A 19,459-nucleotide genomic window follows, 5' to 3' on the forward strand; every position below is an offset into this window, starting at 1 on the left:
CCAAACACCCAAAACCAAATAAAACTGTTGGAAGAAAATGCAATCCTGAGAGTAGGCTTGAGAGTGTGGGTAGGGTGGAGACATTTCAAGGGTTATGTGCTAGAACTTAGAATTAGTAAAAACATTCCTGACTGTCTTCCTAAGGGGGGAAAAATCCACTAGAACACTAGAGCAGTTACATTTATAAATAATATTCGTTTTCTCTAAAGGAATGTATTATTCAGCAGCAAGCCCACCTCTGAGACTTCATCCAGTAACCCCACCCTCCTCTGCTCTGAATACCCTCAGCCCCGTCTTCTCTCTGTCCCGGGTTCATGCATCACAACCCACCATCACTCAAGCCGGGAAGCTGAGCTCCATCCCAGCCTCTCCCTCACCCAGCCAGTGACAGGGACTTGTCATCAAATGTCCCTCCTCTCTGCCCTTGGGCCTCCATCCTGATCCCAGCTCTCTCTGCCCCGCACCAGGACTGTTGCCTCTTCCCTCATCTTCTGCCCTGTATTTCCCCTCTCAACCATCTTCCACATCTCTCTAGAGTTGACACCACTTTCTACTGTCTGAGCCTCGCCTATCTGCCTATGACACAGATTAGGAAGAAGCCTTGGCAATCAAGTCCCAAATATCAGTCCGTTCAAACCCTGTGGATGACAATGATTTAATCTGTTATTGGTCATAGCAATGGCAAAGGGCCAGGCAATCCCCTGTTCTATTGTCCATGAAGTTGAGTGAGTTGGAGCTAACAACAGTAACAACCCTATCATTTCATGTATGGGTCCACACATAGAATAGACTCAATCACTGAATGAAGCTTTACAGAGTGCCTGCCTAGCCTTGCCGCACACTGAGTATACAAGATGTATACACAGAAGATGTGAACACGAGAAGCCGTGTATACAAGAAGCTGTGTATAACGAATGGATAGTGAAGCTCTGGTACATTCACACAGTGGAATACTATGCAGCATTGAAAAACAAGGAACTCATGAAATATTATGCAAAATGAGTGACCCTGGAGGACATTATACTGAGTGAAATGTCTCAGTCACAAAAGGACAAATATTGCATAGGGCCACCGTTGTAAAACAGGACTGACATCGGGGTTGAGGGAAGACAGAAAAGGAGGGGAGGAATGATGTATACTGCATTAAGACAGATGAGGGAGAAAACTGTTTAAAAGGGATATATGATTGGGTATTATTGTCATGACAGGAGTCCAGAATGAAGGCTGCACAGTGGAGTGGACTTGCGGGGAGGAATTGTATAACAGTGAAAGAGTTTTACAAGTTTTACTTTTCAAGGAGAAGAGTGAATTGGGATGGGGTGGGCAAGGAGAAAAGTGCAACAATGAATGACTGGAAACCCTAAGTCTCTATAAACTTTCATTAAAATGAATTTTTAAAAAAAGAAGCTGTGTATACAAGAAGGTGGGTACACGAGAAGCTGTGTACATGAGAAGCTGTGTACACACATGCCACATTGTGATAATTTAGTACATGCATCATTTTTTTCCTATTCATGCTGTTGTCGTTGAGTCCCATTGAGTCAGAACTCGTTGTGGACCCTCCAGCGGGTTTTCAGAGGCAGCAAATTGCACAAGAGGTGGTCTCCCTTGATCAGCTGCTGACGTTAGACGCTGCTGCTGTGATGCATACCCAGCACTCTGCATCATGGAATTGAGAGCTGTGGTTTGAAGGGAAAGGGAATAATATACAATAAGGGGTTGGTCAGAATGACTGCATTCTTCTAGTTGCTATAAAACAAAGTGTGTATGAATGCTTGAGCGAAAACCTAATCTGATTTGCAATCATTCACTAGAGAAAAATCACCCCAAGGCAAAATTTCAGAAAAGAAATTCCATTAAAGACGTGGGTATGTTCTACATCAAATAAACCATATTTTATGAAAAGAAAATGGCTGCGGTTGAGAACCATTGTCCAAGGAGCTCAAAGGACCACACAGGTGTCCATGATGGGGGGTGGGGGTGGGGGAGAAGAATGTGGTTATCCGAACACTGTATTAAACCTCCACACACAAAAATGAATGCAAGTACTCTTTCTCTTTCCTCAGACTATTAACAAAAAGACTTATCAAGGGTCAAAATGTGTTAGCCTTGAATCACACGGTAACTCTTCTTAATTTTTAAAAAGAAACGATCCAAATCTGGCTCTTTTCCTCGGCTTCCTCCTCTGAAGGCACACGCATCAGCCAGCCTTCGCTGCCACTTTGTTTTTGTGCCTTCATTTCTGCGAGCGCCCAAGGTGATTGACATGAATCTAACTGCTTCCCCTGAGAGGAAACAGCCAGTCTGGCTGGGGCCTGAACCCAGTGTTGCGTGATTATCCTGCACTTTGTGCTGTGGATCCTTTCCTCTGCCAGTGGCTAATGAGGCAGGATTGGGTTCAGATTAAGGGGATTAGGCTGTGTTTGTTATATTGATGAGGTAGGTTTAGGGTGAAAGGCATCCGCTCCCTTACTCAGGTCGTAGCCCTGATCTGACCAAGGGGAGTTTTCCTGGGTCATTACCTGCATCACCTTTCACCTTGCAAAAGCTAAAAGGAGAGAAGATGGGAGGAAGAGAAGAAAGGGCCGTGGTACCCCTGAGAGCCTCCTGACGCAGAGGAAGATTGAAGCCAGCATTCATGGGACCCCCCGGGGAACCTCAGACTCACAGATGCTGGAAGGAGACATGGGTCTCCTCCCAGAACCGGCTCAGAGAAACCCTTCCCGTATGGCTGGTTCTGGAGGCCTAGTCCCCTAACCTGTGATGGAATCCAGGTCTGTTTGTTAAAGCCACCCAGTTGTGGTATCACTGTTAGAGCAGCGCCTCATATCCGAGACAGTCTCTGAATCACTTATCTTCAACAGATGTAACAGACTCTCCAAAATATCTTCTAACTGGGGAAAGATGCATGTTTGTGACGCGTCATTCGTGGGTATAAATTTGACTCTACAGTTCTTAGGAGATAAAAAGAGAGAAAACAATCTAAAGCTTTTCTCTAAACACATGTGTACAACTAACTCTAAAATAAACCTCCTTTTTAAACAAGATAAATCATACACCCATCTGAATCTTGCTACTCGCAAATAACGTTAAAATCAAAGGAAAACCAGCAGCTGGTAGCAATGAGACACAACGCTGTGTTTGTTTTCATGTAATTGTAACTGGATGGTTTCAATCAATTGCCAAACATGTATTTCCTTTCTGAAACATCAACACAGACACCATGGCAACAGAGCACTCGGATGATTGAGAAATTGGAACAACTACATTTTTGGACCCAAAATAATATGTCAATCTCAGCAAAATATCTTCTTTGGCTTCTCCTGAACTGGCAAATCCTAGTATTGTGTTAGTCATTTCCTTCAAGACAGAGTAGCTAAAGGGACTATAGTCAATCCAGTCTCTTCCCATTGACGATCCCTGTCATTTTTCTGCCGCCGTGTTTGACTCTGACCCTCAAGTCATGTTGCTCTACTTCCTAGTTCTTTAATACGTCACATGCATTCCTACTACTTCCTTTCTGGGCTTCATGCTGTCCTTCCTGTCCTAAGAGAAGGCTCTTTCTTCTTCTTGCTGACTCCTAGATGACCCTCCAGCTGGTTTTCAGTGGCAGTAAATCTCATGCCACAAGACTGACCATCCTTCTCCCTCAGAGCAGCTGATGGATTCGAACCACGTGTCTTTAGGACTGCAGTGCAGCTTTTTACCACGAGGCCACCAGAGATACCCTTTTTCACTTATTGTTGTTATGTGCCATCGAGTCTCTCGTGGCTCATAGTGACCCTATGTATAAAAGCTCTCAACCCTGTCCTTTCCTGAGCCAGTCTTGCTTACTCTAATACACCTAACCCCATTGCCCCAGTCACTGTGTCAATCCAACTCAACTAGGGTCTTCCTCTCCTGTGCTGTCCCTCCATCCTTCCAAGCATGATGTTCTTCTCCAAGGACCAATCCCTCCTGGCCACATGCCCAAAGTATGTCAGATGGAGCTTCAAAATCCTAGCTTCCAAGGAGTGGCCTGTTTTCACCTTCTCCAAGACAAACATGTTTATTCTCATGGCAAGTCCATGATGTGTTCAATACTCTTATCCAGCACCATAATGCCAAGGCATTGATTCTTCTTCTTTCATACTTAGTCATTGTCCAGCTCTCTGATGCATAGCAAGTAATTACGAAGACCATTGTCTGGATCAGGCACACCTTAGTCTCTAGACTGACATCATTGCTCTTTAGCAGTTTGCTGATGTCCCTGACAGCAGCTTTCTCAAGAGCAATTCATCTTTTGATTTTCTGACTGCTGGTGCCAAGAGTGTTGATTATGTACCTGAGCAAGCTGAAATTGTTAGCAATCTCAGTCTTCTCCACCTATCATGGTGCTGCTAGTTGACCCAGTGTTGAGAATCTTTGTCTTCTTGATGTTAAGCTTCAATCCATATTAGAAACTAAAGACCTTGACCTTCTGCAGCAAACGCTTCAGGTCCTTCCTCAGTTTCTGAAAGCAGAGAGTTGTGCCGTCTGCATACGCAAGTTGTTGATGAGTCTTCCTCTAATCCTGATGCCACATTCCTCCTCATAAAGCCCAGCCTCCCGAAGGATCTGTTCTGTACATAGATTGAAAAGGTGTGGAGACAGGAAACATCCTGATGCACACCCTTCCTGATTTTGAACCATGCAGTGTTTCCCTGCTCAATTCTGAAGACTGCTTTCTGGCCCAAGTAAAGGTTTGACATAAGCACAGTCAAGTATTCAGGGAGTCCCGCTCCTCTCAAGATTACCCTTTTACTTAATACCTTCTAATATTCCTCTCTAGTCATCAAAGATGAGTGTCGTTGACACCTCCACCTTGACGTTTTCTTGACCATCCAAGATGCACAACTTCCTAGGGGTGGGGGATGGGGACGGGAGGCCCTCCACTCCCACGTCACCATTAAGTCTGGGCTGTTGCAACAACATTCTAATTAATCTTTTGGTTGTGAGTCACTTCCTTCCAAAACTCATTCTTAGATCTATCAATGTTATCACAAAACATGCTTGATCACAATCGCTCACCTGCTTGAAACATCCGGCTGTGAATTTTAGAATTATGAAAGATCTAAAATTGCAGGCACATAGCTGACTGAGTGAATGCTGACCCCTCCCCCCAACTACATCCTTTCCACAACTCCTCATGAGAACATAGAGATCCTGGATAAAAGTAATAAAATCCTTTAAAATGGGTGGCTGAGCTGTAATGCTCCAGATACCAGAAACAAAGAAGACACTTGGTATGAATATCAATGTTGTAACTCACATGTTGGTGTGAGGGTAGGTTATGGGATAAGAGCAAGAGACAAAATGTTGGTTCCACATGAGCCAAGGAGATGGAACTGAGACCCATAAGTGACTAAGACCCTGGATGAGTGATCCCCTCACTGGGAGAACTAGAAAACTTCCTGCTTTCCCAAGAAAATACCAACCAAGTGTACTCTGTACAGGCTGCTGGGAGAAAACCACTCCTGTTAAATATTGACATTCCAAATCTACACCATGCAAGAGTGTGACGTTGGAATCTACTACACCTTCTCTGTCTGAGCATTGTGAGCTGAAAATTCAGTGTTAATTAGTCCAGGACTCAGGAAGGTCATGGATGCTTAGCAGAAGAAAATATAAAGACTCTCCAGGAATATTGCCTCAACCCAGCATAAACAAGAATATTTCACTAGGGAGCTCTGGAAGCAAGAAGTGGGGCTGCAATCCCGTAGGCATGTAGTTCAAGGCCACCAGCTTCTTCGTGGGAGAACGATAGACAGGGTCCTCCCGTACGACTAACCGCCTCTGAAAATCTGCCAGAGGGTCAGCTATGGGTCGGTTCTGACTCGATGGTACACACAGTCCCAATAGAGTTGCCCTGCTCACTCAAAGGTAGCGCCTCTCTGCTAGTTCGAACCCACCAGCAGCTCCAAGTGAGAAAGATGAGCAATCTCCTCCCACACCATTTACAGCCTCCTCAAACAAGCTGGAGGGGCAGCAAAGAGTAGTTCCTTCACTGCAGTCTATTGAACAATCATCAGGCCAGTTTTGTTCAAGAGATCAGTATTTCCTTAAACTCCTGCCAAAAGAACATTTCAAAGATGTTAAGTCAGCCTTTCATTGCTCAGAAGACGTTTGAGGCAGGACAAGTGTGCTGGGATTTGAGAAGGGCTGGTGTGGTTCAGCGTCCCTTCTGCTTTCCAGAGCTCTCCTCCTCTTTATGGCTGAAACCAAGTTTCTCTAAAAGGCCAGCGTTCCTCCCAGCAGGTCTCACTGTGGTGACATACTCCCCTGTTCAGGAGGAAGTGGACAGTGTGAGCGTGAAGAGCACTGCCCTTGGGCCCTCGGGAGGCATCAGGATGCATTCTCACCATCCTCGCTGGATTTTGAATTCTCAAAGAGAACATTTCTAATTCATTTAAAAAAGAAAATTCTTGGTTTGCATACAATCATTCATATACATTGTGTTTCAAATACTGGATTTCAACTACCAGAGAAGTTCTACCTTTGGATTGGAAGGGCAAGTCCAAAGTAACTAGGCCACTAGAGGTTCCCTTAAATTAAGCCTAAAATTCTGTATTTCTTCAAAGTAAACTATCCCACTCTCTCTGTGTGTGTGTGTGTGTGTGTGTGTGTGTGTGTGTGTGTGTGTGTGTAGGTAGGTAGGTGTAGATAGAGATAGAGATATATTGCTTCACGAATTTGCATGTCATCCCTGTGCAGGGGCAGTGCTAATCTTCTCTGTGTCATTCCAATTAGTGCTGCCGAAGTGAGCGCCACACTGTGTGTTTTGAGATGGATGTAAAGTTTGTGTCTGTGAGAGTTGTGAGCTATGCATGTGAAAGTTAGACAATTGATAAGAAAGACTGAAGAATTATTGATGCCGTTGTGGAAGAATATTGACTATATGAAGGACTGTCTAAATAATAAACCAACCTGTCTTAGAAAAAGTGCACCCAGAGTAAGCTTCAGAGGCAAGAATGGTGAGGCTTTTGTCTTATAGTGTGGATGTGTTGTCCAGATGGACCAGACCCTGGAGACAGGCTTGGACAAGTAGAGGCTCAGTGGGAAAGAAGACCCTCAATAAAATGAGTTAACAACAGAGGCAGTAGCCATGGGCTTGGGCAGGATATACTGTGAGATGGACAGGGCCAGGCGGGTTTTATTCTGTTTATCTGATCCCTATGAATCAGAACTAACTCAATGACATCTAACAGCAACAAGCATCAGGGACAACTTTTGCATAGTCCTTTTGGGGGAAATGAATACATGTCCTGATAAAATTAAAGACACGCATATCTTTGTGGTCAAACAGCTGCAGCTGTATAAACTACATAAAAGTTACAGCCAAGATCCATCTGGCATCAGCAATGACACCTTTGTACCACAACCTCTTCTGATAGTCAGCTTGAATTTCTGGAGTTCACTGTTAATATAAAGTTCAAGCCATTTAAAATAAAAAGTGCACAGAAGTTGAAAAAAGTATGGTTTCTTGTTGCAAAATCTGGACTCAACCCATTGAGACCAAGAATGTTAAGTGCTATCGGGTCAGCGTCTGATCACAGTGACCCCGTGTAACAGGAAGAAGTGTGGTCTGGTCCTGCACGAAACTTGCTGTGTGGGCCCATTGTGTTGTTGTTGTTAGCTGCTGCAGACTCAATTTGCCAGCAATGAACATGTATGTATTTACGTAAAAGATGCATCGACACTTCCATATTTCCTTCTATAATCAAAGGTTTCATGATTTTGTTGTTGTTGTAGTTTGGTGCCACTGAGTCGAGTATGGCCCATCCTGACCCTATGAAAAACAGATCTGAACCCTGTCCTATCCTGTGCCATCCTCATGCTTCCTGACCCACTAGAGCCCATTAAGGCAGTCACTGTGTCAGTTCACCTGGTCAAGGGTCTTCCTACCCTTTGCCAACCCTCCACCTTTCTGAGCATCATGTCCCTCAAGAAATCATGTCCCAAGAAATAGCCCCTCCTAGCAGCATGCCCAAAATATGTATGACAGCCAGAATGCTCTTTGGAGGCAAAGATGACGAGGCTTCACGTCACACATTTTGGACATGTTGTTTAATGATTTTAAAAAGCAAAAAAAAATGACTGATGTTCTTGGGGGAACTTTAAGAAGATAGCAAAGAGATGCAAGATACTTCTGTGCTGACCACCAGCCACTCTTTAAGAAAAAAAGATATAATGATTTGCACCCCAAAAGATTATAGCCTTGAAAACCCTCTGGGACTGTTGTTTTATTTTTTATTTTGTATTGGTTTGCTTACAAAGTTTGAATACATTGTATTTCACACTATTCTTCATTCACATTGTGTTTCATATGATCATTCCCATGCATTATGTTTTATAGAATTAATCCCCATTGGACTATACCCAACATAACCCTGTCTTTTTTCCGGTCCCTGCCGGAACTTTTCTCATTCCTTTACCCCCTCCCCCCACCCATCAAATTGTGCAGCCCTGTGATTTCGCCCCTACATCTCAGGCTCTCTTATCAGGTCACGTGGGGTCACTATGAGTCAGAATTAACTCAGAGTCACACAACAATAACGAGTGACTGATGTGAAACTCAGTGAAGATAAAGAGTGTTGGAAAAAAGAGAATGATCACAAGAAAAGAAGGAAGCAGTGACAGATAAGTCTCTTGCTATCGAGTAGATTCTGAAGCACAGCAGCTTGACAGCACAGAGTAAACCCACTGCATCGAGTCCCCGAGGCTGTGAATCTGCAGACACAGACACCAGCTTTGCTGGTGGGCTCACACCTCAGACCTTGTGGTTAGCAGCCATGAGCTTAAGCATTAAGCCACCAGGAATGCTTAGAAATCGTACAGGGGTGATCAGGCCAGGCACTGGACACGAGCAACACGCTTTCATCACCTCGCTAAGCTCAGCATTAGCCATGATTTGTCATGAACCACGCAGTTGCAGATGTTTTCATAGTTAATGAAACAAAGGAACACTTTTTTCTATTATTCTCCACTTTGAAGATCCATCTAGCATCAACATTTATATCCTTTGTTCTACATCCTCTTCTGAATTCGGCTTGAATTTCTGGCAGTTCCCTGTGATGTACTGCTGCAACCTTTTTTGACTCATAAGCAGTAAGATTTTATTTTTTTAAGATTTTATTTTTATGGATATTAATGATGTTGTTTAATAAGTTCCACATTCTATTGGAAGGAGCACAAATATTAGTCTCTTCTATGTAGTTCTGGTAGCTAGCCTCCAGATTTCTTTACATAGACAAGTGAAAACTTTTAGTATTGCAACCTTTTGTTGAAACAACTCAGCTCGTATTCCTTCAGTTCTGAAGCCTTGTTTTTTTACCATTGCCTTCAGTGCAGCTTGGCCTTCTTCAGTTCCACCAGTTGTTGGTCATATGATACCCCTGAAATGCTTCAACTCTAATTCTTTTCTTACACAGTGACTCTGTGTTTTGCTTACAGCTCCTTAAAAACCTTCCATATTGAAACTCGAGATTTGACTTTTTTAATTGTCAGGGACCTCTCCTAAGTGCTGAAGAGCAATAATGTCAGTTTGAAGACTAAGGTGTGCCTGATTCAGGCCTTGGTCTTCTCAAGCACCTGCTGCATGTTGGAGAGCTGGACAATGAATGAGGATTATAAAAGAATTGATGCCCTTGAGTTGTGGAACTGCAGAAGAGCACTGAACATCCCTTGGACTGCCAGAAGAACAGATTTGTCCTGAGGTGAGTCAGCCAGAGTGCTCCTTGGAGGAAAAGATGGTCAAGTGTCATCTTTAATACTTTGGACATGTAGCCAGGTGATGCTATTCCTTGGAAAGGGTCATCATGCATCATGGAAAGATGGAGGGTCAGTGAAGAGGAAGACCCCGAATAAAAAGTAACGTTGGGGAACATTGGGGAGGAAGGGACAGTCTCTGGCCAGGACAGGTCACCTAAGCTCCAGATAAGTGCAAGCCTCCCAACAGCCTTTAATATGGGGTAGAGAAAGCTCCCCTGTGTTTGGCTGTACTGGCTTGAGAAAGCTCGCCACCTGGGAAGGTGGCTGCTGCGTCTGTTGAGCTGGGAGTGGTCCAAACAAAGCTGAGTTTCCCTGTCCAATCTGCGTGTCCCACATCTGCAAGCCCACCCTATCCTGCCTTCTTGTTTACTTGCTGGTATATAGTGTGCTGCAGCCTCCAATAAAATTGAGCTGGATTGACTCTCTGATCTTCCTCTGGAGTGGTGTTCTCTGTCATGCTTACCCCCATCAGGGTGTCGCTGTTAAGTTGCCGGTGAACAGACAGCAACAAAGAAGTGGCACTGTGACTTGACCAATTGGCTCTAGTGTGTCAGTGATGACGAGGACGACACAGAATAGGACAGGGTGCAGGCTGCCTATTCATAGGGTGCCTATGAGGGACAGCACCTAACAACAGCAAGCCAGTTATTTGAGGAGCTCTGGTGGCTACTGGTAAGCAGCTTCCCTGCAATCCCAAAGGCACAAGGTTTGAATCCACCCGCTGCTTTGTGTAAGAAGAGTAGACAACCTCCTGCTGGGTGATTTACTGCCTCTGAAACTTGCTGGAGGTCCAGCTATGAGTCAGTTCCAACGTGAAAGCACCCATCAGCAACCACCACCAGTTCTTTAAGTCTGAGACATGCTGAGTGTGTTCCTATCTTTTGGCTTTCTAGCTCTTTGCACGTTTCATCACAACGCTGTACCTCCTTGAGGCATCCTTTGAAATCCTCTCTTCAGCTCTGTCACTTCATTACTTCTTTCTAATGATGTGGCTACTCTCCATTGAAGAGCCCCTTAACCTGCTTTATGCTTCATCAATGTACTATTAAAGCACTGTGTTGTTGTTATTGTTAGATGCTGACAAGCCAACAGTGACTCCTGGCAACCCTATGAATGCAGCCGTGAGACTGGCCCCGTCCTTCTCTAACATCATATCACCATCTCAGCCATGCTCTGGACCACTGTCCCATCTCCATGTCAGTCCATCTCATCGTGGACGTATTCCCCTCTTTCACTGACCTAGTGTGGTGTCTTTTTCCAAGGACTGGCGCCTCGTGACAACATGATCAAAGTAGGAGAGAGCAAGTGTCATCATCCCAGCCTCTAAGGAGCTCCTAGTTGTGCTTCCTCCAGAAGTGTCTGCTCTTTTGTGGGTGGTACACGGATGTTCATAGCAGCATTATTCACCATCGCAAGCACAAGGAAACAGCCCAGATGTCCAACCACAAACGAATGGTTTGAGAAGTTATAACTCATTCACACAATGGAATACTATGCAGCATGCAAGAGCAATGATTTTGTAAATTATTACCTAACTTGGGAGGGACTAGAGAGCATTATGCTGAGTGAACTAACTCAGTCCCACAAGGGTAAATATTGTATAAAACCACTATTGTGGAATGAGTGTAAGGGTCCAGGAGGGGTGGGAGAGGCTGGAAGCAGAGGGATGTGGATGTGCAGGGGGAAGAGGGGATTAATCATTGGGTTGTACAATTTGATGGGGGGTGTGTGAGGGAAACTGAAAGAATCTAATTTCAGAAACAATGTATTTGAATTTTGTAAATAAACTAGTATAAATTTTTTTAAAAATACTCTTCTCCAACGCCACAATGTAAAGACATTAATTCTTCATTAATCTTCGTTATTTATTGCCCAGCTTTTAAACACATTTGGAGCAACAGAAAATAACCATGGCTTGGATCAGATACCCCTTAGTATTTATATTCTTGCTTGTATGTGAGTTTAAAGTACTCAACATATTCTATATTTATTTGTAGTTCATTAACCTCGCCCACCTTCTGTATTTGTAAGTTCTAAGGGAGCAGAGACCTTTATCTCCACCTCTTCAACATTTACAAGGTAAATGTTGAACATACTTATGATTGGAAAGGCACCTGACACACCTCCTTCTGCTGTTGATTTTCCTTTAATGTCCTAGGAGATTAACTTCATTTAACTCACATAACAACGTAAACCATAAGAAGAGGACACATACCCTTGTGTTGACCCAGGTTGACTCTTTTTTTTTAATTAATATTTTTATTTTATACTGATTTACTCATAAAGTTCATATACGTTATTTTTCATGCCAGATCTTTCCCATTTCCTTTACCCACTCCTCCCTCCATCCATCCAATAGTGCGACCCTCTGGTTACCAGCCTCCCCCACCTCTGCTTCCCACCCCTTGGAGCCTCATACACAGTTTACCAGTCATCTCTCTATTTCTACAATAATGGTCTTATAAAGTACATGTCCTTATCAGATTGAGTTAGTTCACCCAGCATAATGCTCTTCAGTCTCTACCAAATTAGGTAGTGATTTACAAAATCTTTGTTCCTGGGTTCCATCATGTGAATGTACCATAAATTCTCAATCCATTCGATTGTGGTTGGAAAATTGGGCTGCTTCCATGTTCCTGCAATGGTGAACAATGCTGCTATAAACATTGGTCTACAAGTCTCCATTTGTGCCTCAGATCTCATTTTCTTAGGGTTTATTCCAAGCAGTGGAATAGTTGGGTCATCTGGAATTTCTGTGTTCAGCTTTTTTAAGTAAACACCAAACTGCCTTCAGGAGTGGTTGTACCATTTTACAATCCCATCAACAGTGTATAAGAGTTCTTATCTTACCACATCTTCTCCAACATTTATTACTTGCTGTCCCATTAAATTTTGCCATTGTTACTGGAGATGTTATCTCATATTGGTTTTGATTTGCATCTCTTCTATTTTCAGTGATTTTGAGCATTCTTCATGTGTCTGTTGACCATCTAAATATCTTCCTCTGTGAAAAGTCTTTCCATGTCTTTTGCCCATTTTGTAACTGATTAATCCTGTAGGATTCTGTAAACTCTTGATATGAGACCCTTGTTTGAGATAGTATTGCCAAAAGTTTTTTCCCAGTCAATAGATTTTCTTTTCACTCTGTTGGAAAATGTTGTTTCGTGTTTTGTTTTTGTGTTGTTGTTTTTTAAATGTTTTTGATGCACACAGGTAATATTTAGAAGGTCTCATTCATCAATTTTATCCTCTCCAGATTGTACATTTCTGGCTGTAATTGGCAGTCGCTTTATACCATAGACTAGGCCTTCTTAGCTTGATCCCAGTTTGTCTCTGAAGAGCTTTATGGTTTGAGGCCTTACTCCCAGGTCTCTGATCCACCTTGAGTGGATTTTTGTATATGGTGTGAGATGTGGATCCTGTTTCAGCATTCTGCAGGAAGCAGTCCCATTTTGCCAGCCCCAGGTTGACTCTTTAATTCTTCCTTACTCTCCTTCTCTGCCAGAAGTCCTGGTGGTGTAGTGGTTAAAGCACTAAGCTGTTAACCAAATGGTTGGAGGCTGGCTCCCACGAACTGCTCCACAGGAGAAAGCTATGACAGCCTACATTTGTTAAAGCTCACTGACCTCAGAAACTCTATGGGAAGGCCTACTCTCTCCACAGAGTCAACTGAGTTGGAATCAGCTCACTATCAATGGTTTCATAGGGTTTTTCTTTGTCTCTCTATTGTCTAATGTGCATTAGGTGACCATCATCAGCCTTGATCTTGATCCTGATCATTTTTTTTTATGGTGAGAAAATTTATATTTAGAATTAGCCAGCTGGACTCAGTTTAGATGATCCTAATTTTGTTGGCAACATCCAAAGCATCATAGTCAGGAGCAAGTTGAACATAGGCCTTCTTCTCTCTATCAGACCTAATCTAAGTGTTGACCTTGGCCACATCCATGTCATAGAGCTTCTTTACAGCTTGTTTAATCTGGTGCTTGTTGGCCTTGACATACACAATGAACACAAGTGTGTTGTTATCTTCTATCTTCATAGCTGACTCAGTGGTCAGGGGAAATTTGATGATGGCTTAGTGGTCAAGCTTGTTTCTCCTGTGGCTCTTCCGGGGTTATTTGGGCTGCCTTCGGAGTCTCAGTGTCTTAGGCCACCGGAAGGTGGGTGATGTGTGGATCTTTTTTTTTTTTTGGGCTGTGAACGCCCTTCAGGACTCCTTCTTGGCCTTTAATGCCTTTGCCTTAGCTTCAATTTTGGGAGGGACATGGGCTTCCTTCTTCACTTTCGGTGCCATCTTCATAGAAAGGGATCCTGCTCTTTTTAAGTTTTCTTATCAGTTGATGCACTGCTGAGTGGGGCTCTGAGCTGTCAGGACTTAACCCCCTTTTGATTGGAAGAGGACATGTAAGTCGTTAGAGTTGATTTTTTGCTGTTGTTAGGCGTCATGGCGTAGAGAACTGTTGCACAGCAGAGCAAACCCTCCCAGGCCCTGTGCCGTCCTCACAGTCTCAAGCCCGTTGTTGCAGTCACTGTTAACCCATTTCATTGAGCGTCTCTCACTCTTTCTCTGACCGTCTACTTTTCCAAGCGTGAGGTCCTTTCCCAGGAACTGGCCCCTCCTGATAGCGTGCCCAAAGCGTGTGAGATGAGGCTCTGCCATCTCTGCTTCTAAGGAGCCCTCTGGCTGCGCTGCTGTCTTATTGTGTACAAATCATCACTCTCAGTCCTTTGGGTTGATTTTCTCATTTAATCCACACAGCATACCTGCAAGGTAGGTGCTATTATTAACCCTCCATTCAACGAGTCAGGAAATGAGGATTGGAAGAGTAACATATCTAAATAATGCACCAGGATGTCTACCAGAATCCAGATCCACTAAGTCGACTTTCTAAGGAAAAAAAAAGGCTAGAGACAGAGGCAGGGAAAGGGTGTGGGGACCATCTTTGTTTTTTATTAAACCATCATACTTATATCTTACAGGCTTCAAGTTGAACTATGAATTTGTAAAGCATCTATTTCAGTGTTAAAGAAATGAACTCAGGATTAGAGTTTCTGGCTCTGAACAATAAAGTTCTTATTCATTTCTGCAATAAAAACAAAATTGCTCTTAGCTCCACGTAAGTTGGTAGCTGCCACGCCACCTGGACGCTGCTCGACAGGAGTAAAGCCAGGACATGAGCTCCTGACCACCCTTTCCGGTCACAGCAGCCTTGCGACCAGCACAGGCCTTCCTATAAACCCTTTGTCCTGACAAAAAGGACAGGAAGTCTAAACAGAGCCCCTCTGTTGCTCAGGATCCAGCACTTTCCCCTTTTGAAAGTGCAGTCTCCTTATAATGAATGTCCGTTTACAGATGCAAATCAAGTTTCCAGATGAATCAATGTAACTTTCCTCTTACCAACGGGAACCATGGACACTCAGGTTGTAGAGGAAGCATTAAGCTGTTATCCAGAAGGTTGGTAGTTCAAGACTGTCTACTAATCATCAGGACAAAGATAGGTGACCAGTTTCCAAAAAGATCAGAGCCAAGAAACCCTCTGGGCAGCTCTAAGCCACCCTGGAGTTGCCACGGCTGACGGCACCTAACACCAGTAAGAGTCAGTACCAGGCTTACCCTGAGCCTAGGTCAATGCAGAGTGCCACCTCGAAGGGGGCTCAAAGGAACAAGGAAGCAGGAGGGAGGAAGGTCGTCAAACGCATGTAGAAGACAAGACCACCTGCTTCCCAGCTTTGCCCAGGGCTCTTTCTGATGATCCTGTGTGAAGCCTGTTTTCTGGCATTAGAGAAGCCACTTTCCACTGGGCACTAGGATGTGGTGAAATGAATGAGAAAATGCTACCCTGCTTCTTCTCGTCTTCCAGTATAAGGTACTCTACTGTAATAACATGTTATACCACTAGCCAGAAGGTCAGTGATTCAAATCCACCAGCTGCTCCACTAAAGAAAGATTGCTTCCTCAAATAAGGACTTATTCACAGCCCTGGAAATCCAAAGCTTCAATGAGTTGGGATCTGTTCAACACCAGTGGGTTGTCTTTTCCTTTTGTTTTGGTTTTATTCTTTCACTCGTGGGCAAGTGTGTGTTGAGTGGTAGCCAATAGGCCTTATCTAGTTCTTAACAATGACACTTGATACCTTCAAGCAACTCTCTTCATAGTTCTCACTAAAATAGGTTTTAGTTTGAAAATGACCGGTTTGGAGACCTGTCATAGAGAAGTCGTTGCTGGTGCCTGATCTACCTAAGCACATAGACTTGGGGAAGTCATTGACCCACCTGGCCCCTTTTCTCACAAACGCCTCTTTTTCTGTCTGCATGAGGTGTTGGTATTTTATGTGACTTTGCCGCAATTGCTCAATGCATTCATTTGCTGATGGACATTTGGGCTGTTTCCATGTTCTTGGTGTTGTAAATCATGCTGCTATGAACACCGGTGGAGGCCCTGACATTTTATAAGTCAATGTATTTGACAGTTAGACCCAAAGTGAATGCTAACCAGTAACTGGACAGCAGAATGATGGCAAACACATGTACTTCAGTAGTCCCACAAAGTTATCTTGAGTATGATTTCAATTTCTAGTCATTGAATTTTTAATAGTGAATTGAGCACTACAGTTTAAGATCCTGAACAGTTTGATATTCACATGCTTGAGTCAAAATTGTCACTTCATAAAATGTTATCATAACAGAATCTCCCTGTGTAGTTTTTGGTTAGTATTATGAGAATTATATTAGTATTATAATTTTGTATTATAGAGGGTAAAATCTGTCAATATCTTGTGCTGTGTAATGTCTTTGATTCTGATTCACATAACCCTATGAGTTCTTTGAAAGTAGATTCAGAAAGATGCTGTGGGGCTTTATTTGTGGTTATTCAAGTATTCTCATTTCATTTAACAAATGCTTAGCGAGAGCTTATTCTGAGCTAGGTGTTGTGCAAGAGACCAAGAACGCAATGGTGATGGAACGGCCATGTAACTTCAGTGAAGTTCTGACGGATAAATGGGTGATTAGCTGGGATGTAGAAGGGTGTGGGGAGGGTGAGGACTGAATAGATGTGGGAATTTCAAATTAATAACATGTGCGATATCCTTTTTTTTATTTTAATTTTTTTTAAATGAAAGTTTACAGAGACTTTGGATTTCCATTCTTTCATTGCTGCACTTTTCTCTCTGCCCACCTCTCCCCCCAATTCACTTTTCTTTTTGAAAAGTAAAAGAAAACATTCATTTTTATTCAATCCCTCCCCCCAAGTCAACTCCACTATGCTACCTTTGTGAAGGACTCCTGTCATAATAATAATATCTAATCATATATCCCTTTTAAACACTTTTCTCCCTCATCTGTTTCAATGCAGTCAGTATACATTATTTATCCCCTCTTTCTCAGTCTCCCTCCAACCCCTATGTCAGTCCTCTTTTACAACAGTGGCATTATGCCATATTTGCCTTTTTGTGACTGAGTTATTTCACTCAGCATAATGTCTTCCAGGGTCACCCATTTTGTATAATATTGCATGAGTTTCTTGTTTTTCAATGCCACATAGTATTCCATTGTGTGAATATACCAGAGCTTCTCTATCCATTCTTTTGTTGATGGGTACTTGAATTGTTTCCAACTCTTTCCTATTGTGAACAAAGCCGAAATAAACATAGATGTGCATGTATCCTTAACACGACTAGCCACACAATTTGTGAGGCCTTGTGAAGAATGTGAGGCCCTTTGCTCAGAATCTATGAAGAATTTCAAGATGGCATTCAAGAGCATGAAACCAGGCGTGAGGTCTGTTTAAGCAGGAGACCATGTGTGACTGAGAGCACAGAGCATGTGCCTATGAAGCTTGTCCTCTCTGTGGTAGAGACTACAGGGCTCAGAAGGAAGTGAGAGACCAATATTGTTGGAGGAAGAGTTTGGAGAATGGTGTAAGATGGAGCTGGAGATCAAGTTTGCTTGACACTGAAGTCATTGATGTCATCGACCTCAGTCATTGGCAATAGTGACTCTCAACCTCTAAAACAATGCTGTGGAGTTCTTACCACGTCAGTGATCTTGGTTGTTGTTGTTAAGTGTCATCAAGTCAAGTATGACTCATAGAGACCCCATGAATAATAGACCTGAACTCTGTCCTATATTGCCCCACCCTTATCATCCCCAACACATGTGAGCCTGTTGCTATAGATACTGCATCAATCCATCTCATTGAGGATCTTCCTCTCTTTCACTGACCCTCTATCTTTCCAAGTTTGATGTCCTTCTCTAAGGAATAACCTATCCTAACAACGTGTCTAAATTATGTGAGGTGAAGCCTCAACAACTTTGCTTCCTGCCCCGGTCTGCAGGGATCTTCAACGGTGACCCTAGGAGGGGAAGAACGAGAATGGGGTGGGGGTGGGGGACAGGAGGCGCAGAAGCAGGGAGACAAGTTGAAATTCCAATCAAGTCTCCATTTTATTGAAAGCACTCACAGCTTATATACAGGAGCACAATGGGGGGAGAATAGCATCATGTCATTTCTAGTAATCTGAAACTTATCTGGTTAACAGAAACTTAGCAGGGTGTTTCCCGAAATGTATCCTCCCAGGGTGGGGTAAACTGAAACCTATCCTCCCAGGGCAACATGTCCAAACATGTCCTTAGAGAATTACAAAATGGCTTCAGCTAGGTTGAACTAGCAGCCCGCAACAGCTTCCAAGAAACATTCTGGCTGCACCTTCTCCAATACAGATCTGTTTGTTCTTTTGACAGTCTATGGGATAGTCGGCACTCTTCTCCAACACCACAACTCAAATGTGTGACTGCTTCTTGTGTCATCCTTATTTTGTATCACTCTTAGATGCATAGCAGATGACTGGAAAGGGACTGGTTTGAATCAAGTGCTCCTTAGTCTTTAGACTGACATCATTGCTTTTCAGAGCTTTGTAGAGATCACCGACAGCAGACTTTCCCAATGTTGTACAACTTCTGATCTCCTGGCTGCTGCTACCAAGGGCCGCTGGTACTGTGAATCCAAGCAAGAGTAAATCCTTGACAACTTCAATCTTTTCTCCATCTATCATGATGTTGCCTACTGGTTCGGTGGTAAGAAGATCTTGGTAGTGTATTCCTTTTTATACCAATATTTAGACTGATTGGAATGTAGAGTTTCCTCTAATACTTCTAAAAATGAAGACAGGGCTACAGAAAATATTCTAATAGAAAACGTTTGGGCTTCTTTCTTTCTTGGTTCCCAGGCAAGCTGATTGCTTGTAACTTCTCATTTGGGTGTGTTAAAAGGCCTAGCTTCATGGGCAAGACCATTGACTTTGTACCTTCCTCTTAGAGCATCTATTGTGGAGTTGTTTCTGGGAGGAGTACTCACCTTTCAACTTCAACAATATGGTAAACACATTACTTAACATATTATCTGAGTTTAAACCCTGACTTTACCACATACTTGGATGTACTCATAATCATTATGTATTTGTTGTTGTTGTTGTTATGTGCCGTCGAGTTGTTTGCGACTCACAGCAACCCTATGTACAACAGCCCTAAACCATGCTCTATCCCATGCCAATCTCACTGCCCCCGACACACCCATCCCGAGTACCCCAGTCACTGAATCAATCCACCTCATAGAGGGTCTTCCCCTCCTGCGCTGTCCCCCTATTCTACCCAGCATGATGTCCCTCTC

The sequence above is a fragment of the Elephantulus edwardii genome, unplaced genomic scaffold (genome assembly GCF_000299155.1).
Source record: "Elephantulus edwardii isolate Elephantulus edwardi_28Jun2011 unplaced genomic scaffold, EleEdw1.0 scaffold00024, whole genome shotgun sequence".
NCBI classification, from domain to species: domain Eukaryota; kingdom Metazoa; phylum Chordata; class Mammalia; order Macroscelidea; family Macroscelididae; genus Elephantulus; species Elephantulus edwardii.